Raw genomic sequence first — 23,813 nt, forward strand, 5'->3', positions numbered from 1 at the left:
GGATCGGACTCCATTTCAAGTCTGTCTTCTGTGCCACGCCAAGTTAACCTACACAACCAGCATTCGGTAGGCTACCTCTGCCTTTCACCAACCACCAAGAAAAGACCTGAGAGGCATGTCGGTACTTTCGATCGAAGAAGACCTTATGGGATCGGAGAGCAAGGCGGTTGGAGATGGCGTCGAAGTCCACCGAACAAGCGCCCAACATCTTTGGTGATTTCCATTTGAGACTCTGACTCCGACCGTGATTCAGATGAGGACAGACTGGTGCTCCCTGCGGCGCAGTACGTGAGTACACCAGCCACTTGCCATCAAAAACAAAGAAATCACAGAAGGCTTTGGGTCTACCACTGCTTGCTGGCCATGATTCGACCCGAAAACAACAAATCATCAACTGACCCTCGGGTTTGTGCTGAAAAAGGCCAAGACCCCCTCCCACGAACAGACTTTCACTCCTGTATTGGCGTATGGTCGAAGGATGGAGGCTTCCACTTCGGAACCGAGTCAGCATTATCAGAGCCAAAACATCCAAGCTCTTCTCTGGAGTCAAAACACCGAAGCCCCTCTCCAGAGCCGAAAACACTTTTCCCCACCGATCAGACCATGTTTTCAGCCCGTATGAAGCATGCTGCCACCAAGCTTTCAGAGTATTCATAAGTAGGCAGAAAACAGATTTCATCTGGAGGGAGATGAAATAGGCATTAGACCCATTCTTGCGGTCATGGACCAAAAACAAAGGAGGATTCAAATCCAGAAAGAGACTGGAAAGATTATTTCCTCTCCTCCTCCAATTACAAAGAGGACATTAGCATTCCAAGAGAGATTGGAGGCTGGCCCTTCACCGGCGAAAATCTTTAAACATAAAGAGAAGCCAAAGACTGTACAGCTTTCTCCACCGCTTTCGCCTTATCTTCCCTCTTCTCCACCACCTCATATCCCACCACCACCAACTTCACCCAATCTCATGCTTCTTCACATGGGGACTGTATGGGTGATAGTATTTACAATATGGATCCATGGGATATGTATGACTCTGATCCAATCCCACAAGACTGTGTCCACATGAGGATATCACAGCCTATAATCACGTAATTTCCAGAGCAGCAGCCTATCACAGTGTGCAGATGCACTATGAGCCAATAGAAGAGAATTTACTCCAGTATTGGAACTTTCATAGATTCACATGCTTGAATCCTTTTCCGTCGTCGAGATGGGAGCCCCCGGTGTATAAAACAGCAATATAGAAGCTACTGCAATGAAAAAAGGCCCAAAGGCTTTCACTTTAGTAGTCTATTTTGATCTCTATGAGTAAAAAGGACCAAAGCAAGTCCCAGCCAATCAGGCTTCCCCTCCCTCTAGAACCCTTGTTGGCATGGTTGCCCCCTGACTTTTTGCCTTTGCTGATGCTATGTTTACAATTGAAAGTGTGCTGAGGCCTGCTAACCAGGCCCCAGCACCAGTGTTCTTTCCCTAACCTGTACTTTTGTATCCACAATTGGCAGACCCTGGCATCCAGATAAGTCCCTTGTAACTGGTACTTCTAGTACCAAGGGCCCTGATGCCAAGGAAGGTCTCTAAGGGCTGCAGCATGTCTTATGCCACCCTGGAGACCTCTCACTCTGCACAGACACACTGCTTGCCAGCTTGTGTGTGCTAGTGAGGACAAAACGAGTAAGTCGACATGGCACTCCCCTCAGGGTGCCATGCCAGCCTCTCACTGCCTATGCAGTATAGGTAAGACACCCCTCTAGCAGGCCTTACAGCCCTAAGGCAGGGTGCACTATACCATAGGTGAGGGTACCAGTGCATGAGCATGGTACCCCTACAGTGTCTAAATAAAACCTTAGACATTGTAAGTGCAGGGTAGCCATAAGAGTATATGGTCTGGGAGTCTGTCAAACACGAACTCCACAGCACCATAATGGCTACACTGAAAACTGGGAAGTTTGGTATCAAACTTCTCAGCACAATAAATGCACACTGATGCCAGTGTACATTTTATTGTAAAATACACCACAGAGGGCACCTTAGAGGTGCCCCCTGAAACTTAACCGACTATCTGTGTAGGCTGACTAGTTTTAGCAGCCTGCCACAAACCGAGACATGTTGCTGGCCCCATGGGGAGAGTGCCTTTGTCACTCTGAGGCCAGTAACAAAGCCTGCACTGGGTGGAGATGCTAACACCTCCCCCAGGCAGGAATTGTCACACCTGGCGGTGAGCCTCAAAGGCTCACCTCCTTTGTGCCAACCCAGCAGGACACTCCAGCTAGTGGAGTTGCCCGCCCCCTCCGGCCAGGCCCCACTTTTGGCGGCAAGGCCGGAGAAAATAATGAGAAAAACAAGGAGGAGTCACTGGCCAGTCAGGACAGCCCCTAAGGTGTCCTGAGCTGAGGTGACTCTGACTTTTAGAAATCCTCCATCTTGCAGATGGAGGATTCCCCCAATAGGGTTAGGATTGTGACCCCCTCCCCTTGGGAGGAGGCACAAAGAGGGTGTACCCACCCTCAGGGCTAGTAGCCATTGGCTACTAACCCCCCAGACCTAAACACGCCCTTAAATTTAGTATTTAAGGGCTACCCTGAACCCTAGAAAATCAGATTCCTGCAACTACAAGAAGAAGGACTGCCTAGCTGAAAACCCCTGCAGCGGAAGACCAGAAGACGACAACTGCCTTGGCTCCAGAAACTCACCGGCCTGTCTCCTGCCTTCCAAAGATCCTGCTCCAGCGACGCCTTCCAAAGGGACCAGCGACCTCGACATCCTCTGAGGACTGCCCCTGCTTCGAAAAGACAAGAAACTCCCGAGGACAGCGGACCTGCTCCAAGAAAGGCTGCAACTTTGTTTCCAGCAGCTTTAAAGAACCCTGCAAGCTCCCCGCAAAAGGCGTGAGACTTGCAACACTGCACCCGGCGACCCCGACTCGGCTGGTGGCGATCCAACCCCTCAGGCGGGACCCCAGGACTACTCTAAGACTGTGAGTACAAAAACCTGTCCCCCCTGAGCCCCCACAGCGCCGCCTGCAGAGGGAATCCCGAGGCTTCCCCTGACCGCGACTCTTTGAATCCTAAGTCCCGACACCTGGGAGAGACCCTGCACCCGCAGCCCCCAGGACCTGAAGGACCGGACTTTCACTGGAGGAGTGACCCCCAGGAGTCCCTCTCCCTTGACCAAGTGGAGGTTTCCCCGAGGAACCCCCCCCTTGCCTGCCTGCAGCGCTGAAGAGATCCCTAGATCTCCCATTGACTTCCATTACAAACCCGACGCTTGTTTCTACACTGCACCCGGCCGCCCCCGCGCCGCTGAGGGTGAAATTTCTGTGTGGACTTGTGTCCCCCCCGGTGCCCTACAAAACCCCCCTGGTCTGCCCTCCGAAGACGCGGGTACTTACCTGCAAACAGACCGGAACCGGGGCACCCCCTTCTCTCCATTCTAGCCTATGCGTTTTGGGCACCACTTTGAACTCTGCACCTGACCGGCCCTGAGCTGCTGGTGTGGTGACTTTGGGGTTGCTCTGAACCCCCAACGGTGGGCTACCTTGGACCAAGAACTGAACCCTGTAAGTGTCTTACTTACCTGGTAAAACTAATCAAAACTTACCTCCCCTAGGAACTGTGAAAATTGCACTAAGTGTCCACTTTTAAAACAGCTATTTGTGAATAACTTGAAAAGTATACATGCAATTTTGATGATTTGAAGTTCCTAAAGTACTTACCTGCAATACCTTTCGAATGAGCTATTACATGTAGAATTTGAACCTGTGGTTCTTAAAATAAACTAAGAAAAGATATTTTTCTATATAAAAACCTATTGGCTGGATTTGTCTCTGAGTGTGTGTACCTCATTTATTGTCTATGTGTATGTACAACAAATGCTTAACACTACTCCTTGGATAAGCCTACTGCTCGACCACACTACCACAAAATAGAGCATTAGTATTATCTATTTTTACCACTATTTTACCTCTAAGGGGAACCCTTGGACTCTGTGCATGCTATTCCTTACTTTGAAATAGCACATACAGAGCCAACTTCCTACATTGGTGGATCAGCGGTGGGGTACAAGACTTTGCATTTGCTGGACTACTCAGCCAATACCTGATCACACGACAAATTCCAAAATTGTCATTAGAAATTGATTTTTGCAATTTGAAAAGTTTTCTAAATTCTTAAAAGACCTGCTAGGGCCTTGTGTTAGATCCTGTTTAGCATTTCTTTTAGAGTTTAAAAGTTTGTAAAAGTTTGAATTAGATTCTAGAACCAGTTGTAGATTCTTAAAAAGTATTCCAACTTTTAGAAGCAAAATGTCTAGCACAGATGTGAATGTGGTGGAACTCGACACCACACCTTACCTCCATCTACAGATGAGAGAGCTAAGGTCACTCTGTAAACTAAAGAAAATAGCAATGGGCCCCAAACCTACCAAAGTACAGCTCCAGGAGCTTTTGGCAGAGTTTGAAAAGGCCAACCCCTCTGAGGATGGCAACTCAGAGGATGAAGATAGTGACTTGGAGGGAAATTCCCCCCCTCCAGTCCTACTTAGGGAGAGCAGGGCTTCTCAAGCCCTGACTCCACAAATAATAGTCAGAGATGCTGGTTCCCTCACAGGAGGGACCAACAACTCTGAAATCACTGAGGATAACTCCAGTGAAGAGGACATCCAGTTAGCCAGGATGGCCAAAAGATTGGCTTTGGAAAGACAGATCCTAGCCATAGAGAGGGAAAGACAAGAGATGGGCCTAGGACCCATCAATGGTGGCAGCAACATAAATAGGGTCAGAGATTCTCCTGACATGTTGAAAATCCCCAAAGGGATTGTAACTAAATATGAAGATGGTGATGACATCACCAAATGGTTCACAGCTTTTGAGAGGGCTTGTGTAACCAGAAAAGTGAACAGATCTCACTGGGGTGCTCTCCTTTGGGAAATGTTCACAGGAAAGTGTAGGGATAGACTCCTCACACTCTCTGGACAAGATGCAGAATCTTATGACCTCATGAAGGGTACCCTGATTGAGGGCTTTGGATTCTCCACTGAGGAGTACAGGATTAGGTTCAGGGGGGCTCAAAAATCCTCGAGCCAGACCTGGGTTGACTTTGTTGACTACTCAGTGAAAACACTAGATGGTTGGATTCAAGGCAGTGGTGTAAGTAATTATGATGGGCTGTACAATTTATTTGTGAAAGAACACCTGTTAAGTAATTGTTTCAATGATAAACTGCATCAGCATCTGGTAGACCTAGGACCAATTTCTCCCCAAGAATTGGGAAAGAAGGCGGACCATTGGGTCAAGACAAGGGTGTCCAAGACTTCAACAGGGGGTGACCAAAAGAAAGGGGTCACAAAGACTCCCCAGCAGAAGGGTGATGAGACAACCAAAACTAAAAATAGTAAAGAGTCTTCTACAGGCCCCCAAAAACCTGCACAGGAGGGTGGGCCCAGAGCCTCTTCACAAAACAATGGGTACAAGGGTAAAAACTTTGATCCCAAAAAGGCCTGGTGTCATAGCTGTAAACAGCATGGACACCAAACTGGAGACAAGGCCTGTCCCAAGAAAGGTTCCACTCCAAACTCCCATCCAGGTAACACTGGTATGGCTAGTCTCCAAGTGGGATCAACAGTGTGCCCAGAGCAAATCAGGGTCCACACTGAAGCTACTCTAGTTTCTGAGGGTGGGGTGGATTTAGCCACACTAGCTGTCTGGCCGCCTAACATGCAAAAATACAGACAGCAACTCTTAATTAATGGGACTAGAATAGAGGGCCTGAGGGATACAGGTGCCAGTGTCACCATGGTGACAGAGAAACTGGTTTCCCCTGGCCAATACCTGACTGGAAAAACTTACACAGTCACCAACGCTGACAATCAGAGAAAAGTACATCCCATGGCAATGGTTACTTTAGAATGGGGAGGGGTCAATGGCCTGAAACAGGTGGTGGTCTCCTCAAATATCCCAGTAGACTGTCTGCTTGGAAATGACCTGGAGTCCTCAGCATGGGCTGAGGTAGAGCTAAAAACCCATGCAGCCATGCTGGGTATCCCTGAACTGGTGTGTGTGAAAACGAGAGCACAATGCAAGGCACAGGGTGAAAAAGTAGAGCTGGAGTCTGGAAAAATGGCCCAGCCTACCAAGAGAACAGGAAAGTCAGTTGGGAAACCAACTGCAACACAGCAAAAGAAAGGGAACCTCTCTTCTCAGGAAGAAGTTCTGCCCTCTGAGGGAACTGAGCCTTTGGAACTTGAACCTTATCAGGTTGAGCTCTTGGGCCCAGGGGGACCCTCAAGGGAAGAGCTGTGTAAGGGACAAGAAACCTGTCCCTCTCTTGAAGGCCTTAGGCAGCAAGCTGCTGAAGAGTCCAAAGGCAAGAAAAATGGAACACATAGGGTCTATTGGGAAGATGGGCTCCTGTACACTGAGGCCAGAGACCCCAAACCTGGTGCCACTAGGAGAGTGGTAGTGCCTCAGCTGTTCAGAGAGTTCATCCTAACATTGGCCCATGACATTCCCCTTGCTGGACATTTGGGACAAACCAAGACGTGGGAGAGGTTAGTCAACCACTTCTACTGGCCCAATATGTCCAACATGGTTAAGGAGTTTTGCCTCTCCTGCCCCACCTGTCAAGCCAGTGGTAAGACAGGTGGGCATCCAAAGGCCCCCCTCATTCCACTTCCAGTGGTGGGGGTGCCCTTTGAAAGAGTGGGTGTGGACATAGTTGGTCCACTGGAACCTCCCACAGCCTCAGGAAATATGTATATCCTGGTAGTAGTGGATCATGCTACCAGGTATCCTGAAGCTATTCCCCTTAGGTCGACTACTGCCCCTGCAGTAGCCAAGGCCCTCATTGGTATCTTTACCAGAGTGGGTTTCCCTAAGGAGGTGGTGTCTGACCGAGGTACCAACTTCATGTCAGCATACCTAAAGCACATGTGGAATGAGTGTGGAGTGACTTATAAATTCACTACACCATACCATCCACAAACTAATGGCTTGGTTGAGAGATTCAACAAGACATTAAAGGGCATGATCATGGGGCTCCCAGAAAAACTCAAAAGGAGATGGGATGTCCTCCTGCCATGTCTGCTTTTCGCTTACAGGGAGGTACCACAGAAGGGAGTAGGGTTCTCACCCTTTGAACTTCTGTTTGGTCATCCTGTAAGGGGACCACTTGCCCTTGTTAAAGAAGGCTGGGAGAGACCTCTCTATGAGCCTAAACAGGACATAGTGGACTATGTACTTGGCCTTCGCTCTAGAATGGCAGAGTACATGGAAAAGGCAACCAAAAACCTTGAGGCCAGCCAACAGCTCCAGAAGTTTTGGTATGACCAAAAGGCTGCACTGGTTGAGTTCCAACCAGGGCAGAAGGTCTGGGTTCTGGAGCCTGTGGCTCCCAGGGCACTCCAGGACAAATGGAGTGGCCCTTACCCAGTACTAGAGAGGAAGAGTCAGGTCACCTACTTGGTGGACCTGGGCACAAGCAGGAGCCCCAAAAGGGTGATCCATGTAAACCGCCTTAAGCTCTTCCACGACAGGGCTGATGTCAATCTGTTGATGGTAACAGATGAGGATCAGGAGGCAGAGAGTGAACCTCTCCCTGATCTTCTGTCATCAGACCCAAAAGATGGTACAGTAGATGGAGTGATCTACTCAGACACCCTCTCTGGCCAACAGCAAGCTGATTGTAGGAGAGTCCTACAACAGTTTCCTGAACTCTTCTCCTTAACCCCTGGTCAGACACACCTGTGTACCCATGATGTGGACACAGGAGACAGCATGCCTGTCAAGAACAAAATCTTTAGACAGTCTGACCATGTTAAGGAAAGCATCAAGGTGGAAGTCCACAAGATGCTGGAATTGGGAGTCATTGAGCGCTCTGACAGCCCCTGGGCTAGCCCAGTGGTCTTAGTCCCCAAACCTCACACCACAGATGGAAAGAAAGAGATGAGGTTTTGTGTGGACTACAGAGGGCTCAATTCTGTCACCAAGACAGATGCTCATCCAATTCCAAGAGCTGATGAGCTCATTGATAAATTAGGTGCTGCCAAATTTCTAAGTACCTTTGACTTAACAGCAGGGTACTGGCAAATAAAAATGGCACCTGGAGCAAAAGAAAAGACAGCATTCTCCACACCTGATGGGCATTATCAGTTTACTGTTATGCCCTTTGGTTTAAAGAATGCCCCTGCCACCTTCCAAAGGTTGGTGAATCAAGTCCTTGCTGGCTTGGAGTCCTTTAGCACAGCTTATCTTGATGATATTGCTGTCTTTAGCTCCACCTGGCAGGATCACCTGGTCCACCTGAGGAAGGTTTTGAAGGCTCTGCAATCTGCAGGCCTCTCTATCAAGGCATCCAAATGCCAGATAGGGCAGGGAACTGTGGTTTACTTGGGACACCTTGTAGGTGGAGGCCAAGTTCAACCACTCCAACCCAAGATCCAGACTATTCTGGACTGGGTAGCTCCAAAAACCCAGACTCAAGTCAGGGCATTCCTTGGCTTGACTGGGTACTACAGGAGGTTTGTGAAGGGGTATGGATCCATTGTGACAGCCCTCACTGAGCTCACCTCCAAGAAAATGCCCAAGAAAGTGAACTGGACTGTGGACTGCCAACAGGCCTTTGACACCCTGAAACAGGCAATGTGCTCAGCACCAGTTCTCAAAGCTCCAGATTATTCTAAGCAGTTCATTGTGCAGACTGATGCCTCTGAACATGGGATAGGGGCAGTTTTGTCCCAAACAAATGATGATGGCCTTGACCAGCCTGTTGCTTTCATTAGCAGGAGGTTACTCCCCAGGGAGCAGCGTTGGAGTGCCATTGAGAGGGAGGCCTTTGCTGTGGTCTGGTCCCTGAAGAAGCTGAGACCATACCTCTTTGGGACTCACTTCCTAGTTCAAACTGACCACAGACCTCTCAAATGGCTGATGCAAATGAAAGGTGAAAATCCTAAACTGTTGAGGTGGTCCATCTCCCTACAGGGAATGGACTTTATAGTGGAACACAGACCTGGGACTGCCCATGCCAATGCAGATGGCCTTTCCAGGTTCTTCCACTTAGAAAATGAAGACTCTCTTGGGAAAGGTTAGTCTCATCCTCTTTCGTTTGGGGGGGGGTTGTGTAAGGAAATGCCTCCTTGGCATGGTTGCCCCCTGACTTTTTGCCTTTGCTGATGCTATGTTTACAATTGAAAGTGTGCTGAGGCCTGCTAACCAGGCCCCAGCACCAGTGTTCTTTCCCTAACCTGTACTTTTGTATCCACAATTGGCAGACCCTGGCATCCAGATAAGTCCCTTGTAACTGGTACTTCTAGTACCAAGGGCCCTGATGCCAAGGAAGGTCTCTAAGGGCTGCAGCATGTCTTATGCCACCCTGGAGACCTCTCACTCTGCACAGACACACTGCTTGCCAGCTTGTGTGTGCTAGTGAGGACAAAACGAGTAAGTCGACATGGCACTCCCCTCAGGGTGCCATGCCAGCCTCTCACTGCCTATGCAGTATAGGTAAGACACCCCTCTAGCAGGCCTTACAGCCCTAAGGCAGGGTGCACTATACCATAGGTGAGGGTACCAGTGCATGAGCATGGTACCCCTACAGTGTCTAAATAAAACCTTAGACATTGTAAGTGCAGGGTAGCCATAAGAGTATATGGTCTGGGAGTCTGTCAAACACGAACTCCACAGCACCATAATGGCTACACTGAAAACTGGGAAGTTTGGTATCAAACTTCTCAGCACAATAAATGCACACTGATGCCAGTGTACATTTTATTGTAAAATACACCACAGAGGGCACCTTAGAGGTGCCCCCTGAAACTTAACCGACTATCTGTGTAGGCTGACTAGTTTTAGCAGCCTGCCACAAACCGAGACATGTTGCTGGCCCCATGGGGAGAGTGCCTTTGTCACTCTGAGGCCAGTAACAAAGCCTGCACTGGGTGGAGATGCTAACACCTCCCCCAGGCAGGAATTGTCACACCTGGCGGTGAGCCTCAAAGGCTCACCTCCTTTGTGCCAACCCAGCAGGACACTCCAGCTAGTGGAGTTGCCCGCCCCCTCCGGCCAGGCCCCACTTTTGGCGGCAAGGCCGGAGAAAATAATGAGAAAAACAAGGAGGAGTCACTGGCCAGTCAGGACAGCCCCTAAGGTGTCCTGAGCTGAGGTGACTCTGACTTTTAGAAATCCTCCATCTTGCAGATGGAGGATTCCCCCAATAGGGTTAGGATTGTGACCCCCTCCCCTTGGGAGGAGGCACAAAGAGGGTGTACCCACCCTCAGGGCTAGTAGCCATTGGCTACTAACCCCCCAGACCTAAACACGCCCTTAAATTTAGTATTTAAGGGCTACCCTGAACCCTAGAAAATCAGATTCCTGCAACTACAAGAAGAAGGACTGCCTAGCTGAAAACCCCTGCAGCGGAAGACCAGAAGACGACAACTGCCTTGGCTCCAGAAACTCACCGGCCTGTCTCCTGCCTTCCAAAGATCCTGCTCCAGCGACGCCTTCCAAAGGGACCAGCGACCTCGACATCCTCTGAGGACTGCCCCTGCTTCGAAAAGACAAGAAACTCCCGAGGACAGCGGACCTGCTCCAAGAAAGGCTGCAACTTTGTTTCCAGCAGCTTTAAAGAACCCTGCAAGCTCCCCGCAAAAGGCGTGAGACTTGCAACACTGCACCCGGCGACCCCGACTCGGCTGGTGGCGATCCAACCCCTCAGGCGGGACCCCAGGACTACTCTAAGACTGTGAGTACAAAAACCTGTCCCCCCTGAGCCCCCACAGCGCCGCCTGCAGAGGGAATCCCGAGGCTTCCCCTGACCGCGACTCTTTGAATCCTAAGTCCCGACACCTGGGAGAGACCCTGCACCCGCAGCCCCCAGGACCTGAAGGACCGGACTTTCACTGGAGGAGTGACCCCCAGGAGTCCCTCTCCCTTGACCAAGTGGAGGTTTCCCCGAGGAACCCCCCCCTTGCCTGCCTGCAGCGCTGAAGAGATCCCTAGATCTCCCATTGACTTCCATTACAAACCCGACGCTTGTTTCTACACTGCACCCGGCCGCCCCCGCGCCGCTGAGGGTGAAATTTCTGTGTGGACTTGTGTCCCCCCCGGTGCCCTACAAAACCCCCCTGGTCTGCCCTCCGAAGACGCGGGTACTTACCTGCAAACAGACCGGAACCGGGGCACCCCCTTCTCTCCATTCTAGCCTATGCGTTTTGGGCACCACTTTGAACTCTGCACCTGACCGGCCCTGAGCTGCTGGTGTGGTGACTTTGGGGTTGCTCTGAACCCCCAACGGTGGGCTACCTTGGACCAAGAACTGAACCCTGTAAGTGTCTTACTTACCTGGTAAAACTAATCAAAACTTACCTCCCCTAGGAACTGTGAAAATTGCACTAAGTGTCCACTTTTAAAACAGCTATTTGTGAATAACTTGAAAAGTATACATGCAATTTTGATGATTTGAAGTTCCTAAAGTACTTACCTGCAATACCTTTCGAATGAGCTATTACATGTAGAATTTGAACCTGTGGTTCTTAAAATAAACTAAGAAAAGATATTTTTCTATATAAAAACCTATTGGCTGGATTTGTCTCTGAGTGTGTGTACCTCATTTATTGTCTATGTGTATGTACAACAAATGCTTAACACTACTCCTTGGATAAGCCTACTGCTCGACCACACTACCACAAAATAGAGCATTAGTATTATCTATTTTTACCACTATTTTACCTCTAAGGGGAACCCTTGGACTCTGTGCATGCTATTCCTTACTTTGAAATAGCACATACAGAGCCAACTTCCTACAACCCTCCTGAGAGAAGCTCCATTCCCTCAGATTTTCTCCCGCACGTCGTGCTAGGGAGTCTCCATTGAGATCTGCTCAGTCAAACCTCCAGAGAAGTCTATTTCTACTGCTTCTTCTTCAAACAAAGTGTTTTTTTTCCAGCAAGTAAGGTGTCATCTTCTTACTTTGCCGAAAGGAATTGTATTTCGTCAAAATTCAACATGTCCGATAAGGAAAGAAAAAGTCTTTTTAGAGCCTGCAAAACCTGTGGGAAGAAAATACTTCACTTTGAAGACCCACACAAAGACTGTATTTACTGCCTCTATCCGGACCATGTAGCCAAAGACTGCAAGGTGTGCAGAACCTTTTCTAACAAAACCCTCAAGGACAGAGAGGGTAGGCTACTGATTTGGATCCAGAAGTTGAAATCCAGATCAAACCCAGTGTCTGGTTCTGACAGTGAGGAGAACTCCTCCTCAAGAAAGTTACAAAAAAGAGGCATATCTCCTCAAGCTCACCATTCCACCTAGAAAAGCTCATAAAAAGACAGGTGCCTTCTAAAGCTGGCAGTCTTTCCGGTTCTCCACATAGGAGTTTTGTTTAGTTTAAAAGACACTCTAAGGAACGCTCTGTGTAAGAAAATGCCTCCTTGGCATGGTTACCCCCTGACGTTTTGCCTTTTATGATTGAAAGTGTGCTGGGACCCTGCTAACCAGGCCCTAGCTCCAGCACCAATGTTCTTTCCCTAAGCTGTACCTTTGCTTCCACAATTGGCACAGACCTGGCACTCAGATAAGTCCCTTGTAAATGGTACCGCTGGTACCAAGGGCCCTGATGCCAGGGAAGGTCTCAAAGGGCTGCAGCATGTCTTATGCCACCCTGGGGACCCCTCACTCTGCACATGCACACTGCCTCACAGCTTGTGTGTGCTGGTGGGGAGAAAATGACTAAGTCAACATGGCACTCCCCTTAGAGTGCCATGCCAACCTCACACTGCCTGTGGCATAGGTAAGTCATCCCTCTAGCAGACTTTACAGCCCTAATGCAGGGTGACTATACCACAGGTGAGGGCATATTTGCATGAGCACTATGCCCCTACAGTGTCTATGCAAAACCTTAGACATTGTAAGTGCAGGGTAGCCATAAAGAGCATATGGTCTGGGAGTTTGTCAAACACGAACTCCACAGTTCCATAATGGCTACACGGTTTACAATCAATTACCAGAAATCTCACCTTCGGTCAGCACAAATTCAACCTTATCTAGGAGCAATTATGAACACTCATTCAGCATTAGCCTACCCAAATCCACAACAAGTCCAAGCGTTTCACACTCTCATATCCCAAAGGTCAATCAAACTTAAACAGTAAGGTTTGTCATGAGGCTATTGGGAATTATGGCATCCAGATAGCAATAGTGCTTAATGCACGTCTAAACATGAGACCTCTGCAACAGTGTCTCTCGCAACAATGGTTTCAGGCACAGGGTCAACTACAGGATATAGGCCCTCATTCTGACCTTGGCGGTCGGCGGAGAGGCGGCGGTCGGACCGCGAACAGACCGGCGGTATGAAAAATGGCATTCTGACCGCAGCGGTCACCGCCGCGACCGACCGCCACTTCCCCACTCCGACAGCCACGGCGGTCATGACCGACGGGCTGGAGTCTGCGCACTCCGGTCCGGCGGTCGACCCAAGACCGCCAACGGTATCATGACCCTGCTTACCGCCGCGGTTTCTGGCGTTCGGGAACCGCCATGCGAACCATGGCGGTAGGCACAATCGGGGCCAGGGAATTCCTTCCCTGGCACTGATAGGGGTCTCCCACTGCCCCCCCGAGTCCTCCCCCCACCCCCTCCACCCCCCTGCCACCCCCCAGAGGTGGTACGAACCCCCTCCCCACCCCCACCCCGACATGCACATACACGCACCCCGACATGCACACACCCCCAACATGCACATATACACACCCCCTACACACACACATACACAACGGGGACACATACCCGCACACATACATGCCGACATGCGCACCCGCCGAACTACACACATTGCCCATAGGCACAGCAGCACTCCCCGCCCGCATGCACGCACTCACACACCCCCTCTACACACTCACACGCACACCCCCATGCACGCACACATCACACAACACCCCCCCACCCCCTCCCCTCACGGACGATCAACTTACCTTGTGCGTTGGTCCTCCGGGAGGTGACAGGAGCCATGGGGAGGTGACCGCCAACAGAAGACCGCCAACAGAAGACCGCCACACAGAAATGTGGGTCGTAATTCTGTGGGCGGTGTTCTGCTGGCGTGGCGGTGGAGGTTGACCAGTCTCCACTTTCCCGCCGACCGCCAGTGTGGCTGCTGGCGGTTTTCCGGCGGAACGCTCCCAGCGGTCAGAATGCGCACAGCGGCATACCGTCGCGGTCGGCGGTCTTTACCGCGGCGGTAACTCGGCGGTCTTGCGAAAAGACCGCCAAGGTCAGAATGAGGGCCATAGTGTTGATGGACCGCCAAACATACATATCTCTGCAGTGGTGGAATCACACCAACTTATCAAAAGGACGGTGTGGGGAAAAAAAATGTCTCCTTGTTGCAGTCACGCCCCCCCCCACCCACACTTTTTGCCTGATATTGATGCTGACTTGACTGAGTGTGTGCTGGGACCCTGCTAACCAGGCCCCAGCACCAGTGTTCTTTCACAAAAAATGTACCACTGTTTCCACAATTGGCACACAGATAAGTCCCTTGTAAAAGATACCTGTGGAACCTTGGGCCCTGTGACCAGGGAAGGTCCCTGAGGGCTGCAGCATGTGTTGTGCCACCCTAAGGGACCCCTCACCTAACACATGCATACTGCCTTTGCAGATTGTGTGTGGTGGTGGGGAGAAAAAGGCAAAGTCGACACAGCACCCCCCTCTGAGTGCCATGCACACAAAACACTGCCTGTGGCATAGGTAAGTCACCCTTCTAGCAGGCCTTAAAGCCCTAAGGCAGGGTGCACTATACCACAGGTAAGGGCATAGTTGCATGAGCAATATGGCCCTACAGTATCTAAGTCCATTCTTAGATATTGTAAGTACATTGTGGCCATATTAAGTATATGGTCTGGGAGTTTGTCAAAACAGTTCCATAATGGCAACACTGAATACTGGGAAGTTTGGTATCAAACTTCTCAGAATAATAAACTCACACTGATGCTAGTGCTGGATTTTTTAACAAATGCACACAGAGGGCGTTTTAGAAATTACCCCTGTATTTTACCCAATCCTTGAGTGCAGGACTGACTGGTCTGTGCCAGCCTGTCACTGAGACGAGTTTCTGACCCCCTGGGGTGAGAGCCTTTGTGCTCTCTGGGGCCAGAAACAAAGCCTGCACTGGGTGGAGGTGCTTCACACCTCCCCCCTGTAGGAATTGTAACACCTGGCGGTGAGCCTCAAAGGCTCAGGCCTGGTGTTAAAATTGCCCCTAGGGCACTCCAGCCAGTGGAGATGCCTGCCCACAAATGAGCCCCCTCTTTTGGCAGCAAGTCCAGAGGGATAATGAGAAAAACAAGGAGGAGTCACCCCTCCATCCAGGTCCACAACAAGGTGACCAGAGCTGAAGTGACCCCCCCATCCTTGAGAAATCCTCCATCTTGCTTTGGAGGATTAGGACCAATACGGATAGGGAAGTGCCCCCCTCCCCAGAGGGAGTGGGCACAGGGAAGGTGTAGCCACCCTCAGAGACAGTAGCCATTGGCTACTGCCCCCTGAACCTGACACACCCCTAAAGTTAGTATTTAAGGGCGATCCTGAACCCAGATAATCAGATTCCTGACAACCTCACAAGAAAGAGGACTGCTTAGCTGAAACCCCAACAGAGAAGGAAAGGAGACAGACAGCAACTGACTTGGCCCCAGCCCTACTGGTCTGTCTCCTACTTTATAGAACCTGCAGAAGAAAAGCGACGCATCCTGCAGGTCCAGTGACCTCTGAAAAACCTCCAGGGGACTGCCTGCATTACCGAGGACCAAGAACTCCAGTGGGCAGCCGCTCTGCTCAAAAACAAAAAGAAGATATCCATCTTTAAAGGGACCCCTACCTCACTCCAGAAGCGTGACGTCCCTCCCGACGTCCCCCAGCTCATACCCATAGAAACCAACTATCCAGAGAGGACCCCCGTGTGACTCCGACGATGTGTCCACCTTGGACTGACCTCCCTGCACCCCTGCGACGACGCCTGCAGAGGGAATCCCGAGGACCCTCCCTGACTGTGACTGCCCGGGACAAAGCTATCTGATGCCTGGAGAAGCACTGCACCCACAGCCCCCTGGCCCGAGAGAACCTTTGCCCAATCGGTGGCTTGCCCGAGAGGCCCCCTGTGCCCTGCCTGCAGCGCCTAAGTGACCCAAAGGTCCTTCCATAGAGTTCTATTGAGAACCCGGCGCCCCGTTGGCACACTGCTCCCGGCCGCCCCTGTGCCGCTGAGGCAGTGGTTTTTGTGCCTATTTAGGGCCCCTCCAGTACTCCTCCAAACCCCCATCTGGTCTGCCCTCCGACAACGTGGGTACTTACCTGCAAGCAGACTGGAACCGGATTACCCCCGTCTCCATAGGCACCCACGTTATTTTGGCTCCTGTTTGATGTCTGCACCTGACCGTCCCTTTGTTGCTGAGCGCTTGGAGTTGCCTTGAACCCCCAACGGTGGGCTACCTGTGCCCCAGAGACTGAACCCGTAAGTGTGGTACTTAACTCAGAAATTGTGCTTTACTTTCCTCCCCAAGGAACTGTTGAAAATTGCAGTGTCCACTTTTAAAATAGCTTTTTTTCCATTTTAAAGAAACCTGTGTACAAAATGTATTCTATTCAAAGTCCTAAATATTACTATGCAAAGTACCTTCCATTTGATGTACTTACATGCTAACTGAATTTTGTGATTCCAAGAATCGCTGATTCACCAATGTAGGAAGCTGGCTCTGTATATACTATATCAAAATGAGATATAATGTGCACAGAGTCCAGGAGTTCCCCAAGAGGCTTGACAGAGGCAATAATAGATAATACTAATGCTCTATTTGTGGTAGTGCGGTCGAGCAGTTAGGCTTATCAGAGGGTAGTGTTAAGCATTTGTTGTACACACACAAGCAGTAAGTGAGAACACACACTCAATGACTTAACTCCAGGCCAATAGGTTTTTATATTGAAAAATATTTTTTTGTTAATTTATTTTTAGAACCACAAGATTCAGTTTGCAGATAAGTGCATTAAATGTAAGGTACTTGGCAAAGGAATATTTAGAACTTTGAACCAAAACAGTAATGTACACAGTTTCTCATAAAATGGCAATGAGCTATTTTAAAAGTGGACACTGAGCAATTTTCAACAGTTCATGGGGGTGGTCGGTACAGTTTAGTTATTACGGTAAGTAAAGCACTTACAAGTTAAGTCTCTGTGCATAGGTAGCCCACCGTTGGGGGTTCAAGTCGACCCCAAACACCCAGCACCAGCAACACAGGGCCGGTCAGGTGCAAAGGTCAAAGAGGAGCGAAAATAACATGGACCCCTATGGAGACAGGGGGTGCTCCGGTTCTGGTCTGCTATCAGGTAAGTACCTGCGTCCTCGGGGGGCAGACCAGGAGGTTTTAGTAGAGCCCTGGGGGGCCTCAAGTAGGCACACAAAACACACCCTCGGCGGCACAAGGGCAGCCGGGTGCAGTGGGCAAACAGGGCGTCAGGTTTTCAATAGGATTCAATAGAGGGACCCCGGGCTCACTCAGACGTTGCATGCAGGGCACAGGGGGGCTTCTAGGGCCAGCCACCGACTGGGCAAGGGTGAGGGCCGCCTGCTGGTCACTGCTGCACCGGTGGTCGGTTTCTCACGGGCCTTTGGGGAGAGGAGCACATCCCTATCCCTATTGGCCCTTATCCTCCATTGCAAGATGGAGGATTTTCCAAGGAGGTCAGATCAGCTTAGGGGTGGACCTGGCTGAGGGGGTGACTTTTCCTCCTCCTCCTCCTCCTCCTTTTTCTCATTTTCTCCCCAGACTTGCCACCAAAAATGTGGGCTGTGTCCAGGGGGGTGGGAATCTCCTCTAGCTGGAGTACCCTGGGGCATTGTAACACCAGGCTTGAGCCTTTGAGGCTCACCGCCAGGTGTTACAGTTCCTCTAGGTGGAGGTGTGAAGCACCTCCACCCAGGACAGGCTTTGTTTCTGACCATAGAGTGCACTAAGTCACTCAGCCCATGTGGTCAGAAACTCATTTAGAAGTGGCAGGCTGGCACAGACCGGTCAGTCACACACTAACAGTAGAGCTGGCATACAGGGGGCATCTCTAAGATGCAGTCTGTGTGCAATTTTCAATAAATCCCACACTGGCATCAGTGTGGGTTTATTGTGCTGAGGAGTTTGATACCAAACTTCTCAGTATTCAGTGTAGCCATTATGGTGCTGTGGAGTTCGTAATGACAAACTCCCAGACCATATACTCAGTATGGTAACCATGCACTTACAATGTCTAAGAATTGACTTAGAAACTGTAGGGGCATAGTGCTCATGCAGCTATGCCCTCACCTGTGGTATAGGGCACCCTGCCTTAGGGCTGTAAGGCCTGCTAGAGGGGTGACTTGCCTATGCCACAGGCAGTGGGTTGTGGGCATGGCACTCTGAGGGGAGTGCCAGGTCGACTTAGTCTTTTTCTCCCCACCAGCACACACGCTGTGAGGCAGTGTGCATGTGCTGAGTGAGGGGTCCCCAGTGTGGCATAATACATGCTGCAGTCCTTAGAGACCTTCCCTGGCCACAGGGCCCTTGGTACCAGGTGTACCTTTACAAGGGACTTAACTGTATGCCAGGGCTGTGCCAATTGTGGAGGCAAAGGTACAGTTTTAGGGACAGAACACTGGTGCTGGGGCCTGGTTAGCAGGGTCCCAGCACACTTTCAATCAAAGCTGGGATCAGCAAAAGGCAAGAAGTTAGGGGGTGACCCTACAAAAAGCCTGCAGTTCATTCACTCTACAAATTGATGTTATAACCACTGGTAGGCTACTTTCCAGGATAGAAATTACTGCAGACATGGACAGGGCCCGGTTAGTCTAGTAAGGACAAATGTAATGTCCCTTGAACAAGCTTGACAGTAATCTAGGAGAAATGTACCCTCTTAATGTATTGATTTGATGGCGGTTGCTGACTATATCTGCCAAGTAATTGCCCTCCCCTGGGAGATGTTCCACTAACAAGGTTGCCTAATGACAATACCAAAACCTCCTGTTTTTTAAATGTAATCCTTTGTTACTCTCAGGAAAGACTTGAAGGGCTAACTCCACTACCATGAATTCCAGCACATTGATGTGCAGGAGATGGTACTAGGATCATGGGCCTTGGACTTGGAAGTTGCCTGAATGGGGTCCCCAATTCATGAGGGAAGCATCTGCTTTGATGGTCACCTGCAGCTGTAGGTTAGAAATGACCTGCCCAGTAACAATGTATTCTGTTTTCACCTCTATAGTTTGTAATGAACATAGGCTCTACCATCGCTAGATCTGCTCAATCCCTAATCACTTGTGACCACATATTCTGGAAAATCTATAAGGCTTTGCCAAATGTTTTTGTTCTGGACACTCACTCAGTAGGAACTCAAATGTTTTGCCAAAATAATTGATAAGATTACATTTCTTACCATCGTGCATTGTTGCATTTTACCTAATAAAAGAAAAATTCACATGTATTTGAGAATGTTGTACACGGCCTGAAGAGGTCAAAACCACAATGCCCTAATAAATATGGTGGGGGACATGTTCTGGGTCCACCTGGAGGAAGAACAAACTCTCTACTGCTAGAAAAACTGATCCCCTCTCAGAGGAAAAACCAGTACCTGCTAATGCTACTGAGCATCTTGGTTCAAGGAAGGGAAACTTTCAAAGAACCAGCCTCCACCTAAGAGGTGAGACATAAGGTGGAGAAGAAATATGTGGAACAGCATGTCTGCTGTACAAAAAACTCTTTTATTTGATTTAATAGACTTAAACGTTCGCTTCATACAATACAAATCTAACCACATATAGGATAAACATGACCCTGACTTACCTCTTAGTTCATTAACTCCATTGTCATCAGGGCGGGGCAGGAATGTTTCTCAAATCATATTTAAAATCTATCACTTTTATTAAATACATACCTGAAGCATAAAGTGGTAGCAAACTTATTTGCAATCAGCAGATTTTCCATTGAAATGGCCAAAACATTTCCCACTGACATTTGGCTTTACTAGTAAACTATATAGTGTATAATGTTTAAAAATCGAGTTTCTGCAAATGTTTGTCATTTACAGATCACCAAATAAAGTGTTCCTTGAAGGTGGTCGCATATGTGATAAAGAAGAAAATAGTGGCCCAGTTTAGGGTTCAAGAGAGTTATAATTAGGTCGAGTAAATTATTTAAGTCACTAGACCTACATGTCTAGTAACATTTTTATGATTTCTTGAGGCCTGTAAATGGTGCAGACAATACAAACTAGTTGTGAGACAGCAGGGGTGCCTTTTAGCACATGTCATAAGGAAAAAAGTAGCATTAATTTTGAACATTTCAACAAATGACATCTGCATGGCAGCCACATTATTGTCCATACATACCCTCACAAAACATTATTGCATGGGCCTTCAAATGAGCTGAAATTCCCAGTTGGGACAGAAAGTATTGAAATATCTGATTTGATGCACCCATTTCAACACTACCTCCCAAGAATGGTGAATATCACTGCAAAATCTGTGCATAGCATGTGAATCCAGAAAAGTTTCATGTTGCAAATGATGAAATGGTTACTTGTCTGTAGGAGTAGTTTTGCAGCTTGAAGAATTTTACATATTCGCATGCAACCTTTCCACCTTCTCAGAAATAAGGTGAATTGCAACAGAGAGGTGGAGGGAGCATGGAATTTAATAAAGAAATCCAAATTAGGGTTCCAGTCGTCCAAAAAGGAAGGAAACAAAATATGAAGGTGGCGAACAAGCAGATTGGCTTAGAAAGTGAGCATGTAACTTGCAGGGCAGCTGTCGGCCTTAGTGGAAGATGCTGGTGCTATGTTCGAGAGATTGAGAACTTGAGAAATACATGTACTGAACGTAATCCTCAGTATGGGTGTATGGAAGTGGCCTTCATGTCCATAGCATCTAGGAAGTAGTGCTATGGACATTTAGGTGATTGCAAGGTTGCCTTTCATTAGAAGTTCATAAAAATGATTTGTAAACTTGTGTCCTGTGTGTTGAAATTGCATATGTCTGACTTCAGTGCAGCAGGCACACAGCATCAAATTGTTGCAAAGTCCACAAGAAACCAGCATTGGCAAAGCTGTCAAGTCTAGCCAAAGCAAGAAATAATGTCTTGGCCAATGTGCATAAACACCACCGTGGCTGCTGGGTATCATGGCTAAAAGTTAGTGGCGAAGAGGAGAGTAGAGTGTCGTGGAGTGTAGGGGCTTAGAGTGGAGCAGAGTGTTGTAGACTGGAATGGAGTAGGGTGGTGTAGCATAGTGTGGAATGTCGCGGAGTAGAGTGTTCCACATGCGTAAAGTGGAGTGGAGTGGTGTAGAGTGAAGCAGAGTCTTGTAGAGAGGAGTGACATCTAGTGGAGGGAGAGTGGATTAGTGTAGGGTAGTGGTGTAGTGTCATAAGTGGAGTGGCAAACAGTGTCGTGAAGTGTTGTAGAGTGTAGTAAAGTGGAGTGTCATAGAGTGGAGGGAGATAGAGTAGAATGGTATAGAGTGTCGCAGAATGAAGTGTCAGAGCGGCATGGAATAGTGTTGAGGAGTGGAGTGGAGTGGAGTAGAGTGGGAAATTGTGGCATAGAGTAGAATGTTGTAGAGTGGAGTGGCGTTCAGTGGGCTAGAGTGGATTGGCATAGACTGGAGTAACATGGCATAGAGTGTCATGGAGAGCAGTGTTATGAATTTGCATTGAGTGGAGTGAAATGGCGTGAAGTGGTGTAGATTGGAGTAATGTGCAGTGGAGAACACAGGAGTGACATGGAGAAGAATGGCGTAGAGTAGAGTGGTGTGAAGTACGGTGTTGTAGAATGGAGGGGTGTAGAGTAGCATAGAGTGCAGTACATGTCATAGAGTAGAGTGGCGTACAGTGTCGTAGAGTGGAATAACGTGTCATAGAGTGTAGTAGTGTTGTGGAGAGGCACAGTGTCATAGAGTGGAGTGTGGTGGAGTGTTGTGATGTAGAGTGGAGCAGAGTGTTGTATAGTGGAGGGACACAGAATGAAGTGGAGTTGTGTAGAGTGGAGTATGCATGGTGTGGGAGTGCACTTCCATTACAGAGCACACATTTTCTATTGACATTACCATTACATTTGCACATACATACAGTTTTACTGATAAAACTATGCAGCTCACAAACAATGTGTGGAAATTGGCATCACCTAGTGTACTGATTTATTTGATCGTATTAAAATTTTATTTTCACCACACTTCAGAACTACAAAAAAGTGCTTCATTTCTACTTTCCTGATATATTCTGAAATATTTGCACAGTTCATTTACTTGCATTTAAATTTTGTTGTGTGCTAGGAAAAAAATAAGTAAATACTATGGTATTTACTTACTTAGCCACAGTATCCAGCAAGATTGTCACATAAATTCTCTCAATTGGCAGCGAGAGAAAGAAAAGTAAACATCAGCCTCCCTTGGAAGACAGAGCCTAACATTTGTCTTCTGTCTTTGAATAGACAGCTAATGTGACAAGACAAAAACAACATCTAAAGATATGTGTATTGCTAATTCATGTCTGATCTCCAGCATGGTTATTTTGGGAGTGACCCTGTTCCCACCATTCCCCTTTTTCTATTCTGTATGGCAAGATAGTGAAATTGAGGAGTGTTTAAGTTATGCTATTACTAAAGAGCACTGACCAAAATGAACAAGATGGTAGACAGAGCATTGTTCCTTACAGGCATGCAAGATTGATGATCTGTTAGTGGCAAATATAAGTAGAATCAGTCAAGCAGGAAGATTGGAGGCAGAAACCTTTTTCAAAGAAATACAGCAAGTTCAGTGCTGTGAACTCGCATGCAAGTGAGACAGCTGAAAATACGTACTCTCGTGGAGTGCCTCACGAAAAAGAAAAGATTATTTCACAGAAAGCAAGCACTCACTGAAGAATAAAAGAAGCAAGTCGGAGACGTGGTAAACAGACTGCACTCCATGGGAGGGACAACGATGTGCTGGACAGCCTAAAATAGAAAGCAAGTAATTGTGAGTAACAGAGCCAATGGTAAGCAATGGTTGGAATGCAATCCCAGGAAAGCTTTCAGCAGGCCTCCAGTATGTCTTTGCAGTCAGACACCTGCACTGTCTTGTAGGCTTCAACCCAAAAATAAAAAATGGAAATTAGAAAGAAGATAATTCCTGACCCAGCCTTTAGATGACGGAATAATGCATTGCATGTCAATTCCTAAAATTCTTCAAGCTGCAAAACCACTCCAATAGGTAAGTAACTATTTTCTTATTCCTGATTTCATCGGGTTGATCTCTTGAATTGCACTGTTCTGGCTATACTACTAATTATAGCTTTGTAGTTTGCACTGCACCAGGACTATGCAATCTCTTAAAGAGGACACTAGTGTGTGTGTGACAAGTCGGGTCCTTTCTTTTATATTCATCATTAAGATATCATCCGTAGAACTAAGCCATCACCTGTGTCACAGAAGACTCTGGAATGCCTAAAAATGACAGTCTTGTTGTGTATATAAGTAATGTTATGAAGGACATACTGTGATAATTGGAAAGCAAAATCACTGCCCCTGTGTGTATGTGAAGTCTACTGAAAACCTCAGGCAATAGCTTCTTTCTGCAATCATCTGAGCTTTGTGTGATTGGAGGTGCAGCTGGATAGCTTAGGGCCAGATGTATGATTCTGGCCTATTGCGATTCAGTAATTGTGATTTTTAAGAAATCGCTATTACCGAATCGCAAAGGGCTATGTATCACATTTGCGATTCGGTAATAGCGATTTCTTAAAAATCGCAAATGCAATTACCAAATCGCAAATTGCGATACT

The 23,813-nt window shown here is 48.3% G+C and overlaps 1 protein-coding gene across 2 annotated transcripts in view; it reads left to right on the forward strand.

The window, feature by feature from the left end:
- The window catches only part of CHD2 (chromodomain helicase DNA binding protein 2), a 1,519,436-nt gene that overhangs the window by 331,946 nt on the left and 1,163,677 nt on the right, over positions 1-23,813 (forward strand). The window lies entirely within an intron of this gene.

Source organism: Pleurodeles waltl, chromosome 3_1, assembly GCF_031143425.1.
Source record: "Pleurodeles waltl isolate 20211129_DDA chromosome 3_1, aPleWal1.hap1.20221129, whole genome shotgun sequence".
Lineage (NCBI taxonomy): Eukaryota > Metazoa > Chordata > Amphibia > Caudata > Salamandridae > Pleurodeles > Pleurodeles waltl.